This window comes from Rhinolophus ferrumequinum, chromosome 21 (genome assembly GCF_004115265.2).
Source record: "Rhinolophus ferrumequinum isolate MPI-CBG mRhiFer1 chromosome 21, mRhiFer1_v1.p, whole genome shotgun sequence".
Lineage (NCBI taxonomy): Eukaryota > Metazoa > Chordata > Mammalia > Chiroptera > Rhinolophidae > Rhinolophus > Rhinolophus ferrumequinum.
Genome location: NC_046304.1, coordinates 41,131,850 through 41,149,117, shown reverse-complemented (window position 1 = coordinate 41,149,117; position 17,268 = coordinate 41,131,850). Strand labels below are relative to the sequence as shown.

The window sequence follows — 17,268 nt, the reverse complement described above, 5'->3', positions numbered from 1 at the left end:
TCTATTTACAGTCTTTTCCTTGTTGTGGCCAAAAGAATTTGCAACCCTGCCCCCCCTTTTTTGCATATAACATCACACTGTCTTTAGGGAACATTCTATAATTATTCAAAAATTCGTTTTTGACTAGAAGCTGTGAATTCTTTAGGTACAACTAGATTTTTTCCCCTGTAAATGCTTTACTTTTGATTTATCCATGCTGTAATCAACACCTGTCATTTTCCTGACTGCAGTATTTTAGCCTCTTCTACCTCAGTGGGTCTTAGAGGTAACTCAGGGTGAGAATCACCTTTTTAGTGAGATCTGGTGGTTAGAAAGCTCGACCTAAAGTGAAGCTTAGGTCACCTTGAGGTGAAATGTGCCTCTGCAGTTTTCACTTTGGGCCTCATTTGTCTGTACAGGAACTGCCTAGTGCAACTCTAGTTCCTCTTTTGCTGGACAGCCCTTCAGATATTTAGACAACTTTCGTGCTTGCCAAAGGATTTGATTCTAAGCTGAAAATAAACCCTAGTGTTTGCAAATGTTTCTCATTTGATACACTTAAAAATCCTTCCCATCTCTTTGTTCCCTTGTTTTTTCAACTCAGTGTAGTATTGTATTACCAGGAAGCTTGTCATTCCATTTGAAAAATGGAGAATTTTCTGTATACTTTTCATACAATTTATTAAAATGTTAAATACAGCATTTCCAAAACATTACCTAGATCAATTTTCTGCTTCTATTTCTTAATTTGGGGAAGTGCCTCCACTTCCACCCATAATTTTCTGTGTCTAAATCATGCCCCATCTATGGTAAGCATTCTCAATTTTGTGGTTGCCCTCAGGTTTTTTTTTTTTTATAACCTTTTATTTGGAATCTTATCAAGGCTTTTATAGAAGCCCACATACATTATATACTTTTATAAAAGCCCACATACTTACTTTCTCCTTTTGAGAATTTGAGTAGACTGTTGTGTGATTTCCTCTTTTATTCTTTTAAAGTATTTATTTATTTATTTTTTAATTGGGTAATATTGGGGTGAACAGTGTGTTTCTCCAGGGCCCATCAGCTCCAAGTCGTTGTCCTTCAATCTAGTTGTGGAGGGCGCAGCTCAGCTCCAAGTCCAGTCGCAGTTTTCAATCTTAGTTGCAGGGGGCGCAATACCATGTGGGAATTGAACCGGCAAGGCAACCTCGTTAAGAGCTCACGGCTCTAACCACCTGAGCCATTCTGCCACCCCGTGATTTCCTCTTTTAGAAGGCATGTTGTCTTTTCCTCAGAAGGTTATTCATGCTGATATTTCTTCTGATCCCATCCTCTATGAGAGATATGCCAGTTTGGCTGATTTGAAGCTTGCAGCTAGAGCCCTTCTCTTGACTACATGGGACTTATATTGATGGCATATTTTCGTTCATTGTATTCAGCAAATATTTATTGAGTGCCAAAGTATGTCAGGAGTTAAGCAAGGGGCTGGGTAAATGTTGAAGGGCACAGATCCAGATTCTGTCTTGGGTTTATAGGAGGTCACTCCCCTCACATGACTGTCAGCCAGGAGGTTCTTCCCTGCAGTTTTATAATTTTGTATTTAAATTCTTTTAAAATGCATAGAATACTTTGGGACTCCATGACTAACATCTGATACATTGGTTTGGAAGCATCTTGGTTGTTTAATGATGAATTTGATTCACTATCAGTGATTTGTATGCTTTGAAGAATAATTTAGAAATAAGTTTTTCTTCCTTATGTCTTCCTCAATAAATATTGAAACAAATTAAAGTCAGGCCTATCAGCTGTCTTGCTTTTATAACTGTTTATGGCCTATCCCTTATACAACCCATCCCATCGTTATTTGGCACCTGGCTTTTTATATACCTAGTATTTAAGCCATCTCTTTGTGGCTTTGCATTTCCTTGCAAGGTTTTCATTGTTTTGCCTACATAGGTCTTCTCAGTGCTCCTGATTAGCTGCAATTTATGGTCTTTTAGTACTTTTCCTCATTTTTGTTAAAGTCTATTTTGAGAAAAGTTGTTTTCTTCCTCCTCTCCTGATCCCCCGTTAGTCTCCCTCACCCCCACACTACTTAGCAATTCAAAAATTATGGTGGAGCACCTGACTTTCTTGATCTCTTGCATTCAGTAAAGTATTTTAAAGTCCATCTCTAGGATTTGTATTATACATTTGCTTTTTAAACATAATTTTATCTAAAGTCTAGATTTTCTTTTCTAAAATTGGGTGGCAATATACATTTTTAGTTTTTCCTGACTTATAGAATGTTGGTTATGTATTTTTTTATGTCTTATTACTAGTGGGTCATACATGTCATTTTTTCGTTATAATTTAGAACGAAGTTCTGTTATATGTGTATGTCTTAGTAGGGTCTAATATTTTTTTGAGAAAGCATTTATTGTATTATTTAAAATTTTACATCAGTTCCCTCCCAGAGAAGTTTTATGTTGTTAAACATTTAGATTGTTGAGCACTGTGTTATTGTTATTGTTGTAGTTTTCAGGTTTCTGAATCAATGAGCTTTAGAGTTGAAAAGAAACCTTGATTAAAGTTAGTCAAGCTCTCTTATTTTATACATGAAGAAACTAAGAGCAGTGAAGTCATTTCCCCAAAGTCACATAGCTACTTAGTGGTAGTCAGTAGAGCTAGAACTTGAATGCCAGTCCAGCATTAATTGAGTCAGTCTAGTGATTATTGGAGAATAGACTTAGCTGCTAATCACGTTTATATTGGACCATATGCAAACAACAAGTGTTGACTTATGGGGGTAAAAAATAAAATGAACAATCTGGTTTGGAAATGAGTTGACTCATATTTTTTCCTGTTCTCGCACATACTCTTCCTCTTAGATCCTATATTTGTGGATCAGGGCATCTTCTTTACACTCCGGATAGTGCTGGGATGACAACACCAAATTTTTTCTCTTTGAACTACCCTATTATAGAAGGCTTGCCAACCATGTATTATAATATTCTTCAGGCAGAGTATAATGTTACTGCTTTTGTTGAAGCTTTTAAAATAATAATACATTCCAATTCTATCTCACTGAAGATAACCCTTCTTCCAGTAACAGGATTTTGTGTTCCTTAAACCCTTCACTTACTTACTGATGTCCTAGTTTGTAGTATTATTCCTATACATGACTGTACGGATGACATCTTGGGTCTTCCTCATTTAATTCTCATATGGAGTAATTTAGAGTAACTTGAGTTTGATGGGAACCTGATTTTTTTCTTATGTATACTGCTGGCAATGAGTTTGCAGAGCTAACATAAAGGCAGATTAGTGCTCTGAGTTAATCTCTCAAGGGGAAATAAATGGCAGAGTTATGGCTTGCCTTCTGATACTTTCACAAGTGGAACCACTTTTTTCTCTGGAACTTTTTTTTCTTTTGGGGGGCAAAGTGAAATTGTTTAGAAACTGTTATTTTGACTTTGTCTTTTTTTTTTTACAGCTTTATTGAGATACACTTTATGTATCATAAAATTTACTAAAATACACAAATTTTGTTTAGTATATTCAGAGTTGTGCATTAATCACCACAGTCTAATTTTAGAACATTTCAACACCCAAAAAGAAACCCTGTATCTATTAGTAGTCACTCTCTATTCCCTTTGTCCCAGCCCCTGGCAATCACTAACCTACTTTCTGTCTCCATGGTTTGCCTATGCAGGATATTTCATATCAGTGAAATCATATAATATGTGTTCTTTTGTGACAGGCTTCTTTCAGTGAGCATGTTGTTAAAGTTCATCTATGTTGTAGCATATATCAGTACTTCAGTCCTTTTTATGCCAACTAATATTCCATTGTATGGCTATGCCCCATTTTTGCTTATCCATTAATCAGTTAATGAACAGTTGGGTTGTTGCCATCTTTTGGCTATTATGAATAATGCTGCTATAAACATTCTTGTACAAGTTTTTGTTTGGGTACCTTTTTTCAGTTCTCTTGGGTATATACCAGGAGTAGAATCACTAGGTTATATGATAACTGTTTAACCTTCGGAGGAACCACCACACTGTTTTCTAAAGCAGCTATACCATTTTACATTCCCATCCGCAATGTGTGAGGGTTCTTATTTCTCCACATTTTTGCTAAAAGTTGCAATTGTCCGTCATTTTGATTATAGCCATGCTAGTGTGGGTATCTCATTGTGGTTTTGAATTCATTTTCCTGATAACTAATGATGATGAGATTTTTTCATGTGCTTATTAGCCATTTGTATATCTTCTTTTGGAGAAATCTTTATTTCTGCCCAATCCTTTGCTTAACTGGATTGTATTTTTATTGCTTAGTTGTAGAAGTTCTTTAGATATTCTGGAAACAAGTCCCTCATCACATGATTTTTTAGTATTCTGCCCCATTTTATCGGTTATGTTTTCACTTTTTTTTTTTTTTTTTTTAGATTTTATTGGGGAAGGGGAACAGGACTTTATTGGGGGAACAGTGTGTACTTCCAGGACTTTTTTCCAAGTCAAGTTGTTGTCCTTTCAGTCTTAGTTGTGGAGGGTGCCGTTCAGCTTCAAGTTGTTGTCCTTTCAGTCTTAGCTGTGTCGGGTGCAGCTCAGCTCTAGGTCCAGTTGCCGTTTTCTAGTTGCAGGGGGCACAGCCCACCATCCGTTGCGGGCGTTGAACCGGCAACCTTGTGGTTGAGAGGACGCGCTCCAACCTACTGAGCCATCCGGGAGCTCAGCGGCAGCTCAGCTCAAGGTGCCATGTTCAATCTTTAATTGCAGGGGGCGCTGCCCACCATCCCTTGCGGGACTCGAGGAGTTGAACCGGCAACCTTGTGGTTGAGAGCCCACTGGCCCATGTGGGAATCGAACCGGCAGCCTTCGGAGTTAGGAGCATGGAGCTCTAACCGCCTGAGCCACTAGGCCGGCCCTGTTTTCACTTTCTTGATGGGGTCCTTTCATGCACAAAACTTTATAATTTTGATGATGTCCAATGTATGTATTTTTTTGTTATTTGTTCTCTTGGTGCCATAGCTAAAAACCATTGCCTAACCTAAGATAATGAAGATTTGTTCTCTTCTAGGAATTTTATGGTTTTACCTCATATATTTAGGCCTGTGATCTATTTTGAATTAATTTTTGTGTATGGTGTGAGATAGGGATCCGTCTTCATTCTGCTGTATATCAATATCCAGTTGTCCCAGTACTGTTTGCTGAAAAGACTATTCCTCCACCTACGCCCCCCACCCCCAATTGCATTGTTCTGGCCTCGCCCCAGGGAAATAGCAAATATTTGAGAATGAAAGGGAGATACAGAGTTAAATACAATTGGATTGGGTCACACATTTTTTTCCTACACCTTTTGCCTATCTTGAGACATTCAGCGCACAGGTTCCAAGTCAAGCACTTTAGATCATTGCCTCCTACTTAGTTCCTTAATCTTTTCTCTTGGTTTTATTTTGGAGTACTTGCTTCGTTACCTCATTTTGGTTATGCTGTAAATAACACCTAATTTTAGCATTCTTGGGGTGGTTGTTTAGGAAAGCTTCACCAAAGGGCCAGAAGAGAGTGGAATTGGAAGCATAAAGCAGTAAAATTTTGCTAATTGTTCTCTTCTTATTTCTTAGCTTCGAATTTTTAACCATTTAAAATATCAGTAAATAGGGATTTTTCTTGACGATTGCATAGCTTATCTTGGTGACTCATTTTTTTTTCCTCCAGAGGTACTACAGTGTTTAGCATCCAATAGGCATTCAGTGAATGTTTCTGAATGAATGGGAATTGATGATAGAACTTTCAGGGGATCTCCAGCTGTACTGAAAATCATTCAAGGCAAGAATGCAAAGTATTGCTGTTGTATTGTTATAAAAATGTAATGCACTGGCCTATTACCAGCAAGGTCACATTTTGATACTGCCCCCGTACATACTCTAGGAAGTGTGAGTAGTTTGTCTCCTTCCCTACACAGAGAAGGAGTGTTTTCTTCTTTACACCACAGAAGATGTAGTTTCATTTAGCTCTTTTTATTATTTTTTGTTCTGCTAGTTGAAGTTAGTTCATTTGGGACAAACTTTGTTAGTTGAATTTGTCTCTAAATTTGATTGTGAGCATTAATTTGAAATCTGGTTGAAAATACCAAATACTGTATTCTATTTTTTTTTTTTTTTTAAAGATTTTACTGAGGAAGGGGAACAGGACTTTATTGGGGAACAGTGTGTACTTCCAGGACTTTTTCCAAGTCAAGTTGTTGTCCTTTCAATCTTAGTTGTGGAGGGCGCAGCTCAGCTCCAGGTCCAGCTGCCGTTTTCTAGTTGCAGGGGGCGCTGCCCACCATACCTGTGGGACTCGAGGAATCGAACTGGCAACCTTGTGGTTGAGAGCCCACTGGCCCATGTGGGAATCGAACCGGCAGCCTTTGGAGTTAGGAGCACGGAGCTCCAACTGCCTGAGCCACTGGGCCGGCCCCCTGTATTCTATTTTTGTCAGTCTAATTCAGAGGTGAGAAAAGATTTCTGTTAAGAAAATTATATATGATTTAGTAAATGAGTGACAGAGATAAGACAGGGACTTTAGCATTTCCTGAATTCTAGTTACGTATTCAGTACCTTACAGTTTCATTTATAATGCTGTACCCCATGACAATTTTTACATTAGATTTTTTTCAGGTTTCATTATCTGTATAAAGGGACTATGTTTAGGTTTTTGTATTTTTTGTTTGTTTTTTGGCATGCTTATTTAGCTATAAATGTTCTAAAGTAGTGCTTCTCCAACTTTTCCTTTAATGTACTGTCAGTGTCTGGGATTGTCCAGAGCAGTTTGTCACAAAAAGGACATTTCTCTGAAGACTCCTCCTCTCTCTTGAAAAAACTGAAAGTTTTGCATTTTGCTCAATATTTTGTGTTTATTTTAACAAAACTGTGTCTGACTTTACTGTCATCTGTAAATTGACACTTCAGTAAGGTCTGTACTGTTTATTGAGTGGCTTCAGTTACTCCCTAGCCCATAGCTGTATGCTCCAGAGTGTACACGAGAACCCAGTTCAAGAATCCAGGAATTAGTGGATTAAAAAGTAATGTTCCTTTCCAAGAATGGAGTGCCTCTCCATTGGAAGGAACAGGTGTGCTTGCTCCAAAATTTCTAGGTTTGCTTTGCCCTCAGAGCAAGAATTTAGAAGTTGCATCTTCACTTTTCACTCAGAAACTGACTTAAAAATTTTTTTTTAAATGCCTTTTTCCTTATGCACCTGTTGTCTCTTTTTCTCTTTGAACGTTTTTTTGCCCTCTGACTCTCTTTATCAGGCCCTCCACAGCTTAGCTGCTCATAGCTCCCTTGAGGTTCTTCTGCATGTTTACCTTTACATTTCATTTGGAAAAGAAACCAGGTAGTTTCTTCGTAAATTTGGGGCAAATTCTGACATTCAAGTTTATTATCTGATACAGTGTTTAGATAGACTGCTTCATTTGACATTGCCTCACCTGCAAAATCAGTCTATTAGAGCCCTCCTTTTGTTATGTTTGCTCAGTTAACTTTTTTGGTTAATTCTAATTATTTGGGAATTTTACAATGTTCTATACTGAAGTTCAAAGCATTAGAATTAATTAAAGTCCACATAAATAATCAATTTAGTTCTTTCACTCCTTGAGAAACTATTAAAATATTCATAGAAAGTCCTGGTGGAAATGCATGCATTAGAAGTCAGTGCTTGTGTAGCTACTTTGAAGTCTGGGACTGCAGAGGATAAAACCATCAATCTTGGATGTTAGATCTTAACTTAGCTGATAGCCTGAGAGCACCTGACTTGTTTCTTTAAGTGATATAGTTGTATTCCATTGAATTTTAGTGCTATCTTCTGAATTATCCCCACATAAATTATTTCTAGATTTAGGAGTGCTGTCAGGGTTAACCTGTAACTTTAGTTATTGTTTTCATAACTAACAAGAGTTACATCATGAGGTTGCCTAAGATTAGTTTTTCTTAATGAGTTATGGGATTACTTCTATGGAGAAATGGTAAAATAATATCTTTATATAAATTCTGAAGTCTATCTCTAGTACAAGGATGAAAATCATCTAGATAAGTGGGTTTGAAACTAAAGCATGTCATGCATTCTTATAATACTTTGCCATTTACAAGCTTTTCAAATTACTTAAATTGTTTAATCTTAATGAGTTTGTTGCTATTGCACTGAGTACATAAGAATAATGATGTTTTGAATCAGTTGAGACCTCCATTTAATGAAAAAAATCTTGATTTCTGAGCTTTATAGTCATTGTAATTAGTGTGAGCATTTTCTTTTACTTATATTTGGCTAAATCTTCATACTTGTGAAACTGAAATAGGTAGTATTGTTTGGGTTTCATACCTTTATCATGTTTGCACTTATTTACTAAGTGAGTAGCATGTTTTTGTTGGGAGGATATAACTCTAGAAGGCCGGTGATGCAGTAGGAAAAGTAAAAATTGGAGACTGGACACCCTGATCCCAGCATGACCTTCAACTTTGAGGCTTTGAGCAGTTTCCTAAATGTTTTCTCTTGGCCTCATTTCCCACTAATAAAATTTTGAGGTTGAACTAGTTGGCCTTTCATATTCCTTCTACATCCAAAATTCTTTGATTTAAATTTCTTAACTTTGGTTCAGTTTATTGTGGCTTTCTATTTAATATTTAGTTGGTTAAATATTAACATGAGAGCATGCATCAATTTCAGTTTAAAGATGTTTCTTTCATGGTATAATTTTAATATTGTCTTAGATTGATGTGTTCATTTCTGTGATATCTAGAACAGGGTATTGAGCTTAATAGGTGCTCACTAAATTTTTTTAGAATAAATGCATTTTAACTTTTTTTAATGTGGCTTTAGATTTATGATTGTAAATAATCGTTTTCAGAATTAAAATGTTTTTGGGGAACTCAAAGTATTTTTATATATAGTGTTATCTGAGTTTATGAATGAAAACATTGTTTGCCAGAGTCTGTAGATTGGGATTTCAAGTTTATATTAAGGGAGATGTGCTGACCTTTACTTATCTCATATTTTAACCTTTTAGTGAATGTTGGAAAATAACTTCATTTATTGATAATAATGATAATGATTGTAGTTAAACTTATGAGTGTGAGGTAGGCACTATTATTATCTCCTTTTTACAGAGCAGAAACTGAGGCTTACAGTAGGTTAAGTACTTTGACCAAAGTAACACAGCTGGTAAGTGATGGAGGCAGAATAAAATCTAAGGCTATCCCTGGATCCCATACTCTTATGAGGTGTGATCAAACAATACGGTGAATGTTAAAATAAAAATTTATTACAGTAAAAGACACATTGCCATTAATCTCCCTCAAAATACTCCTCCTCGCTTAGAACACACTTATCCCATCGTTCTTGCCACTTTCTGAAGCAGTTCTGGAAGTCCTCTTCCATGAGTGTCTTTAGTTGCACTGTTGTGGCTGCCTCGATGTCCTGAATCATTTTGACTTTGGAGAAGAGCCAGAAGTCACATGGTGCCAGATCCAGTTGGTAAGATGGATGAGGACACACACCGTCATGTTTTTATTTGACAGAAATTGCTGTACCAGAAACAATGTGTGACTCGGAGTCTTTCTGTTGTAATCACATTAATACAGTGAATACTGCTGCCAAGAGCCATCCAATGGAAAGGCAGGGATCTTCAATACAGGAAGCAGTGCATAAAATAAGTGTATGACAAGTTTCAACTTGTTTGGTGCAGTCAGTGGGGTGTGAGCTACGGTTGAGAGGAGGTGTGTTTTAAAGTGTGCTGTAAGTCATCCTCCATCATGACTGCTCCATGTCACACATCGCTTCTGGTATATGGCAATTTGTCAAAAAAAAACATTACGGTGTGTCCTCATCCATCTTATTCACTGGATCTGGCACCGTGCAACTTCTGGCTCTTCCCAGAGTCAAAATGACCATGAAAGGTAAACATGTTGAATCGATTCAGGACATTGAGGCAGCCACGACAGGGCAACTAAAGACACTTATGAAAGAGGACTTCCAGAACTGCTTCGGAACGAGGTAAGAATGATCGGATAAGTGTGTTTGAAGCAAGGGGGAGTATTTTGAGGGGAACTAATGGCAATGTGTCTTTTACTGTAATAATTTTTTTAAAGTCACTATTTTTTGATCACACTTTTGTAATTACCACACTATACCTTTTTTCATTTATTCAGCAAATACTTATGAAGTGCCTCCTTTTGCAAGGCTATGGGTTAGGTCCCCGGGATGCAGTGGTAAATAATGAAAACTAGGTCTCTTTCCTTTTGAAACTGAATTGTTTAAGCTTTAGGACTTTCTCCTGAGTTAATATAATTGCTTTTTAAAAAAAGTGTAAAACAAAATAATCCCTTGTCCTTGTGAGATTATTTTGTACATATGAAGTACATATGACAGAATATTCTGCTTAGGAGTTTCTGGCTTGTTAGAAGGTATATATGGTGGGGAAGTTAGTGCCTTTTTGGAATGTTTATTGTACAGATGAGAGTAATAAATCTGAAGTTGGGATATCCTTAGTTCCTGCCTTTAAGAACTTTCAGGCTGGTTTCAGGTGAGAATGATATATATGAAAACATCCTCAAAGGAATTACACAGAGCATTTAACCAAGGGCAGAGTAATAGAGTGCCAATTTCCTGTGTTATTGTTAAGTGATAATGGTGGTGTGGTAGAATATATCTTGAAGGAAAAATAAGTTGGAGGTGGATTGGGGGAAAGGAATGAACAAGGAATGATGTTGAGGAGGGATGGTCCTCTTTTTCCAGCAGAAAGAACACATAAAGACAAGGATGGGTACAGAGTTGTGTACAGGAAGGAAGGGCCTTTCTGAGGAATAAATAATAAGGTGATATAAAAGAAATGTTTGTTACATTGTTCTTGTGTTGCTGGAAGTCCAGAAGTCTTACAGATGTCAGGATTGATTGATATAATGGCTTAATGCTGTCACTAAGGACCAAAGTTCTTGCCAACTCTTCATTCTGCTCCCTTTTGATGGTGGTGGTATCTTCAGGCTTGCTGTAAGGTGACAGTGGTAGTTTGAAGTATCATGTTTAGCACTGTCTGAGGAAGAGGGAATGTTTCTTCCTCATCTCATCTTTAGGTTTGAAGAGACTTTTCTCACAATCCTCTTCTGGAGGGCTTCCAGTGGCTTTCCACTCATGTCTCGTTGGCTGGGATTAGATTCCATGCACATTCACAACCAATCATTGGCAAAGAGAATGGGTTAAAATTAATCCATTAGGATAGAGTGGATATTGGAAAGTCAACCACAATGATGATTCCAAGAATGATTTGAAAAGTTGAGCAGTATGTGTCTATGTTTTTAATCAGTCTTGATTAAAAACTATGTTTCTGGAGAAATTTTAAGAAAATGTATTTTTCTCCCTAAGATTTTGTGTTTGTAGTGGCTCACCGTTGAATGTCCTTATTTGTAAAAATTGGTGCCTAAGCAAAATCTGATTTGAGATAAGAGTGTAAAATAGGTTGACTGATTTAAGTGCCATAAATACTATGAATTCCTGATTCTTGGTCTAAGGAATGAGAGAAAGGGAAAGTTGGAATTTATTTTTCTCCAAGATGCATGTTTTGAAATGAGCGTTTATAGCTTTTTCCTAATCATTGAAAAAATGTATTTCATAACTGTGGCTATTTGGGGGGCCTAGTTAAAATCTGGCAGTTGAGTTTTAAGAGTTGAAGCAGTAGTAGGATTAATTATTTTGTGGTGGGTATCTTTGGACATAATATTTAAGTATACACTGCAAAGGGCTTTGCCTTATTTGGTGGTTTTCATTCTGCTCATTTAGATTTCAGAATCCTCAGATTAGGGCTCTAGTTCGCCATCTATTGGTCCTAGAATTGTGTGTTTAACACAGTTCTGCTATACTTTGTGAAATTACTGTTAATATTTATGTGGAGATATGTGGGTACATTTTTTAAATCAACTAAATTTTCTTCCCCGGGATTATAAATTCAAAAGCCAAGACCAGGATCAATTTTGGATATGTATACAAGCATGTATCCATATATTAATTTATTCTTTGTGTAATTTGACCCTGTGACTTCCTTAGCTGCTTGCTTTTGATATTTGAGAACCATGACTGTGTTTGAGAGTGACTTTAAGAGTACAGATGGTAACTCATGAAAATATAGGTGCAGATACTGTAGGAGCTGGTGAGCTAGTGTAAGTTTGTAGAAGGACTAAAACAGGGTGTTTTTTTGACTAGCAGAAGTGAGGCATACCACCGGATATTGGTTCTGGTAAGCCACAAAACAGTATTGAACATTTCTCATTTTCATTTTTGGTAGTAATCCATACTCTTCTCATCTGCTGAATTTGATGACTGAATTGTTGGAAACATTTTTTTCTTCATTTAAAATAATATTTTGATGAATCCCAGAGTTCTTTTTTGAAATCTCAAAGCATTTAGTTCATCTTTTGGCAACATTTTTTTTTTTTTTAAGTTTTAATGGATGGTGGAATTACAATTCATGCATTTATGTAAATGTGACACTGCATTATTTGCTGAATTTTTAAAATCTAGAAAAGGTTCCATTATTTTTAAGGCCTTGTTTTGGGAAAGCAAAGAAATACGGTATATACTGACAGTTGGGTCATGAGAAATTATAGTGCCAGTACTTTAAACCAACGCTGGTAGTAAAGTGGGATGTTTGCTTTTTGTTTGGAGATTTGGATTTCTGTGTTCTTTGTTAAACTTTCAGCATAGCAGTGAACTTCCTTTTGGTGGCGACAGGAAGCATAAATACTCATTGTGTAATGCCATTTGCCTGTTTTGGCGGATATGCCAAGCCATGACACCCAAAACAAGGCGCGTGCTTCTTAACGAAAACTACAGTTCCCAGCGGGCCCGGCGCTGGTGGGCCATCACTTCCCCTCTCGTTTCCTGCCTTCCCTTGTCGGGCTGGCCCGCCGCGGGCCGTGGCCTGCGCCTGCGCAATGACGACGTGCGGGTTTTTTTTTGTTGTTGTTTTCCTTTTTTTTTTTTCTGTTTTTTTTTTTTTTTTTTTTTTTCCACCCTGGCGGCTGCGGAGCGCGGCGCTGGGGACAGTACCCAGGCGTGCTGCAGTGTACGGAGGCAGGCTGCTAGGACAAAGGGCGGCAGGAAGCGCTTCACTGGTCAGGGAGCTTCCTACCCGATTCAGCACACGTTTACCCTGGAATACTGGGCATCGTCGGCATTAGTCTGTTTACTACACAGTGCAAACAATTCCTCGTTCACGTTCTCTCGCTCGACCCCGCTAGCCCGCCTTGCCCCTCATAGCCGGCGCGCGGCCCCGCCAACCCCGGCGAGGAGGGAATGTGACGGCGTCATTGCCTCAGGTTAGCCTCACCTCGGCCAGAGCAAGGGCCTACCCCGCCTGCCGCAGTGCCGCGTGCCGACGCCGCACTTCTGGGAGCAGCTGGGGCCCGCCACCGCGGCCTCCGCAGATGGAGGTGCAGAAACAGTGGCCGCGGCGAGGAGCCATGACTGAGGCGGCGGCGGCGGCCGCGCCTCCTGGCGGCCCGCGGGGGTGGCGCGGCGGGCGCCCCCTGGCGGCGCGCCGGGGCGGAGCGGCCCTTAGCCGCCGCAGCCGCAGCCGGCGGAGGCGCTGCTGTCCCTCCTCCCCGTGTCCCCGGCGCTCGCCCGCTCGCTCGCTCGCTCCATTCTCCCTCCGCTTCAGATTAAAGGGGGGGAGGGAAAAGGAGCTCGGCCGCCATTTTCCCAGTGCCGCCGCCACCGCCGCCACCGCTCGCCGAACCGGCGGAACAACCGAGCGCCGTAGCGAAGCCGAGTCGTCTCGCCGCGGCGGTGTGGGGGGCGGCCGGAGCGCGCTCTCCGGCCAGGAAGAGACGTACGGGGGTGGCGGTCGGGGTGCGGGCTCGGGCTGCAGACGGCGGCGCTTGTTTGTGCGGGGCGGGGGGGCGGCTTCACCCTCTGCCCCCGCCCGCCCGTCCTCCCGGCCGGGCTGCGGTCCCCGGCCGTGCCCAGGCCCCGCCGGAGCCGAGGAAGGCCGGAGAAAGGGCCCGAAAGAGAAGAAAAAGCGGCCGCTCCCCGCCGCCGCCTTCCCCTCCCCCTCCGCCTCGCCCCCCCGCCCGGAAAGTCAGGGCGGCTCCGGGCGCCGGGGGGGAGGAGAGCGGCGGGCCCGGGCCGGAGCCGCCGCCGCGCGCCCCCGCCCGCCGCCGCCGGCCCTCGGCGCCCAGGCCGGGGGCTGTTTGCAAACTGCGCCCATTTTGTGGGGCTGAATCCGCCCGGGCTACGCTCCTCCATCACGTGGTAGGTGCTGCTGCTGCTCCTCTCCTCCACCTCCTCCCGCTGCCCTTTCTCCTTCTCCTCGCTCTCCCTGTGGCTCCCATTTCTCCCTCTCTTTGTTAGTTGTAACTAGAAAGGCAGGGCAGGGCAGGAAAAAATCCCCGGAACTTTAAATGGCCTCTTCGGGCTTCCCCGCTGCGGGTCCGGGGCTGGGAGTCGCCCCAAGGGCGGGGGTGTGCGGGGGCCCTTCCCCACCAGCTGCCGCCTCGTTCGCCAGCTTTTTCTTTGGCGTTCTATTTAAAAATGAGGCCTTAAGAAAACGATTTAGTCCCGTTAAAAAAATCCCAAAACAAACTCTGGCTCTCGCCTTGAACTTCTCTTGACTGTAAAAGGCCTTTCTGTGTTCGAAACATCTTGTGCGTTCCACGGTGTGTATCTCAACTCTGTTTAGTGAGATGATTATTTGTTTCATTTATTTATTATTTTTGTTGCCTGTAAATTGAGGTCACTTAGGTTTTCAGATCTAGTCTTCCTCAGGCGGACGTGTTTTTTTTTTTTTTTTTTTAAAACTAAAGAGGAAGAGGCATTTATTTGCTTTTAAGTGAGTTTGGGGGGCCTGTTTTCCGGCTGACGGTCTTTTGATTCTCGGCAGATAGTTTGGTGGTTTTTCCATACGATAAATAATCCTACCCTCATGTTTTACTTAAAAATCCTTTTGTTTTCCATTTTCGGGATCCAAGTGTGGTTTTTTTGAGAAACACGTTACTTAACTATTGCTTATTGGATTGCCTTAGGGGAGAACGGGGTGACATGATGGCGCCACTTTAAATTGCTCTTTCCTCCTCCGTTTTTTTCCCCTTTATTGTAGAGGTCACTGGTGCATTTTTCGTGACCTATTAATAAAACTATTTGAGAGTATTAACGGTACAACTCTTAGGGCTAGAGTTTGGTATCTTAAGGGTCGCGTGACCCAAATCCCGAGGTCCCCAAAGTTCCGAGAAACCTCTCTAGTCCTCCTGCCTCGCCTCCCTCCCCTCCATTCACAATCCTGGTGTTGCCATCTCCTTTGTCACGTGGCTAGCAATCATTGTTTTTTTGTTTGTTTTGGGGTGTGTGTTTATATTTTTAAATTGTAGCCCAAAAGAACCTCTCTCCTCCCCATTGGAGAGATCACAACGTTTTAGTTGTTTTAGTTTTAGATTCCGAGAACATTTATAATAAAGGATAAAATTACATAATCTTTGACTTGCATAATCATGATATAGTTGTAGATTGTTACTGGACTTCGTCTCTAAAGCACTTTCAAGTATGGAAAGTAGTCCATTGGAATATGTTTTTTGTATCTCAGAATAGTATAGATTCTATTTTCCCTACTTTTAGGGTCAATTAAAGTACCACTATTTACAAAGGCTTAAGTGGGTGTGTTTTCCCCTCCCCCCCCTTATAGGATATGCTTGCTTCCTTTTCTAACATACTGTCTGACCAATTTAGAAATTTTCAATTGTCTGCAGGCTTGTCAGTTAAAACGGTTTTTCTTTTCTCCTAACAACAAGTGAATACTTTTGAGTAATAATTGTGCTTTACCTCAAGGTATTTCTTTACTTTTCTCTTGTGCTTTTGATCTGGAGAATATTTGCTTTTAATCGTGTAGGTTTGGAAGAATGTTCAATGGTCTATTTCTTTGTATCAGTTTTTTTCCTAATAATTGAGTAAATTACCATTTTATAAAATACCAAGTATATTTCTCTCATTTCTACATAGGTTACTGCCCACTTGAGTTAAACATTTTTTAAAAGTAAATATGAAATGTAGTGATTCTTAAGGATGCATTGAATTGTGTCCTTTTACTATGTATATTTTGAATGGTTTGGGCCATTTTCTTGGCTAACAGTTACATCATGTCATGTGATATGTGCAGTGTGATGTGTAATTCTAAAAATAAGGCAAGGTAAAAATGCTCATCCCTGGGGAATTTTAAAAATGTATTATAAATGTGGGATAACTGATTTATATTTTTGATTTTGGTCATGGAATTCTTGATTTTGATTTCCACTAGGTTTCTCCAATAAAGTATGCAGTGCCTTTGACCTTTAGCGCATTTGATGTATTTCTTAGTGATCTCATGACTGGAGGTGGTTAACTTTTTATTTCTGAAGTGTGCACTGGTTGGAGAAAAACATTAGATGTGACAAAGATTTTTAACATCTTTATTGTGGTGAAGATGATCTCTGATGACTGCCTCCTTGAAATATGTAGAAAATAAGTATTTTTTTATTTGTGTCTGTAGACAGTTAAAAAAGAGTGATCAGTTAAATATTGGTGGAGCCTTGAAGTGGGATGGGGTGGGGTTTTTGGTCCTTATACCTTATATGAATCTACTGAAGTGAAGTATTTAGAAGTGTTCCTGCATCTTTCCGGAAAGCCTTATTCAGAACGTTAGTATTTGACTTTTGTGCTTCACCAAAGTGAGATGTTAAATTTTTGTCTGATTTTCTTTCTTCTTGCCTACACATGTTATTTCTGTGGCTAAACCTGCAGAGCATTCTTTGATTGTTAGGTGACTTATCATTATCCTGTTGAGGAAAATTCTGGAAGCTAGAAAATGAGTAAGCCTTAGTTCACTTTTGAACTTTTATCAAGGTGAGAGGGAAAATAACTCTACTCCATTTTTTCCTTCTTCAAACACTGCCAATACTCTTCCAGCTCTAGTAATGCTACACTGTAACCTACATCCTCTGGATTTTATTGGGTTGACCACAGATTTTAATTGTATTTTTAAAGTAAAACAAGTTTTAGATTTGTTCTGTTTGATATAACCTGACTCATGTAACCTGTAAACATAGGGCCATTGTGGTTGGTGATGCTGGTTTGAGAAGGTATTTTAATATTTGATTTGAGTGGTTCTAGTTAGGATTTTGTGAATAAAGCTAGTTACCTTTTTATACTAGAAAAGCAATTTTTAAATGTAAAAACCGTCATACAAATTCACGTTGTATTTTCTAAACAACAGTCATTGAAAATCCTTCATTTAGAGAGTAATGGTTATTCCTTTTATATTTAGTCAGCTTCCTT

The 17,268-nt window shown here is 39.7% G+C and overlaps 1 protein-coding gene across 4 annotated transcripts in view; it reads left to right on the top strand.

Annotated features, from left to right (window-relative positions):
* Positions 1-17,268, top strand: part of KANSL1 (KAT8 regulatory NSL complex subunit 1) — a 156,807-nt gene that overhangs the window by 9,902 nt on the left and 129,637 nt on the right. For 2 of the 4 annotated variants that reach the window (XM_033089854.1, XM_033089857.1), the window contains exon 1: positions 14,091-14,220. The exons of the other annotated variants lie outside the window; for them this stretch is intronic. The gene's annotated coding sequence lies outside the window, so the exon portion shown is untranslated. Of the gene's footprint in view, positions 1-14,090; positions 14,221-17,268 lie in introns of those variants that run through there. 4 annotated transcript variants of the gene reach the window in all.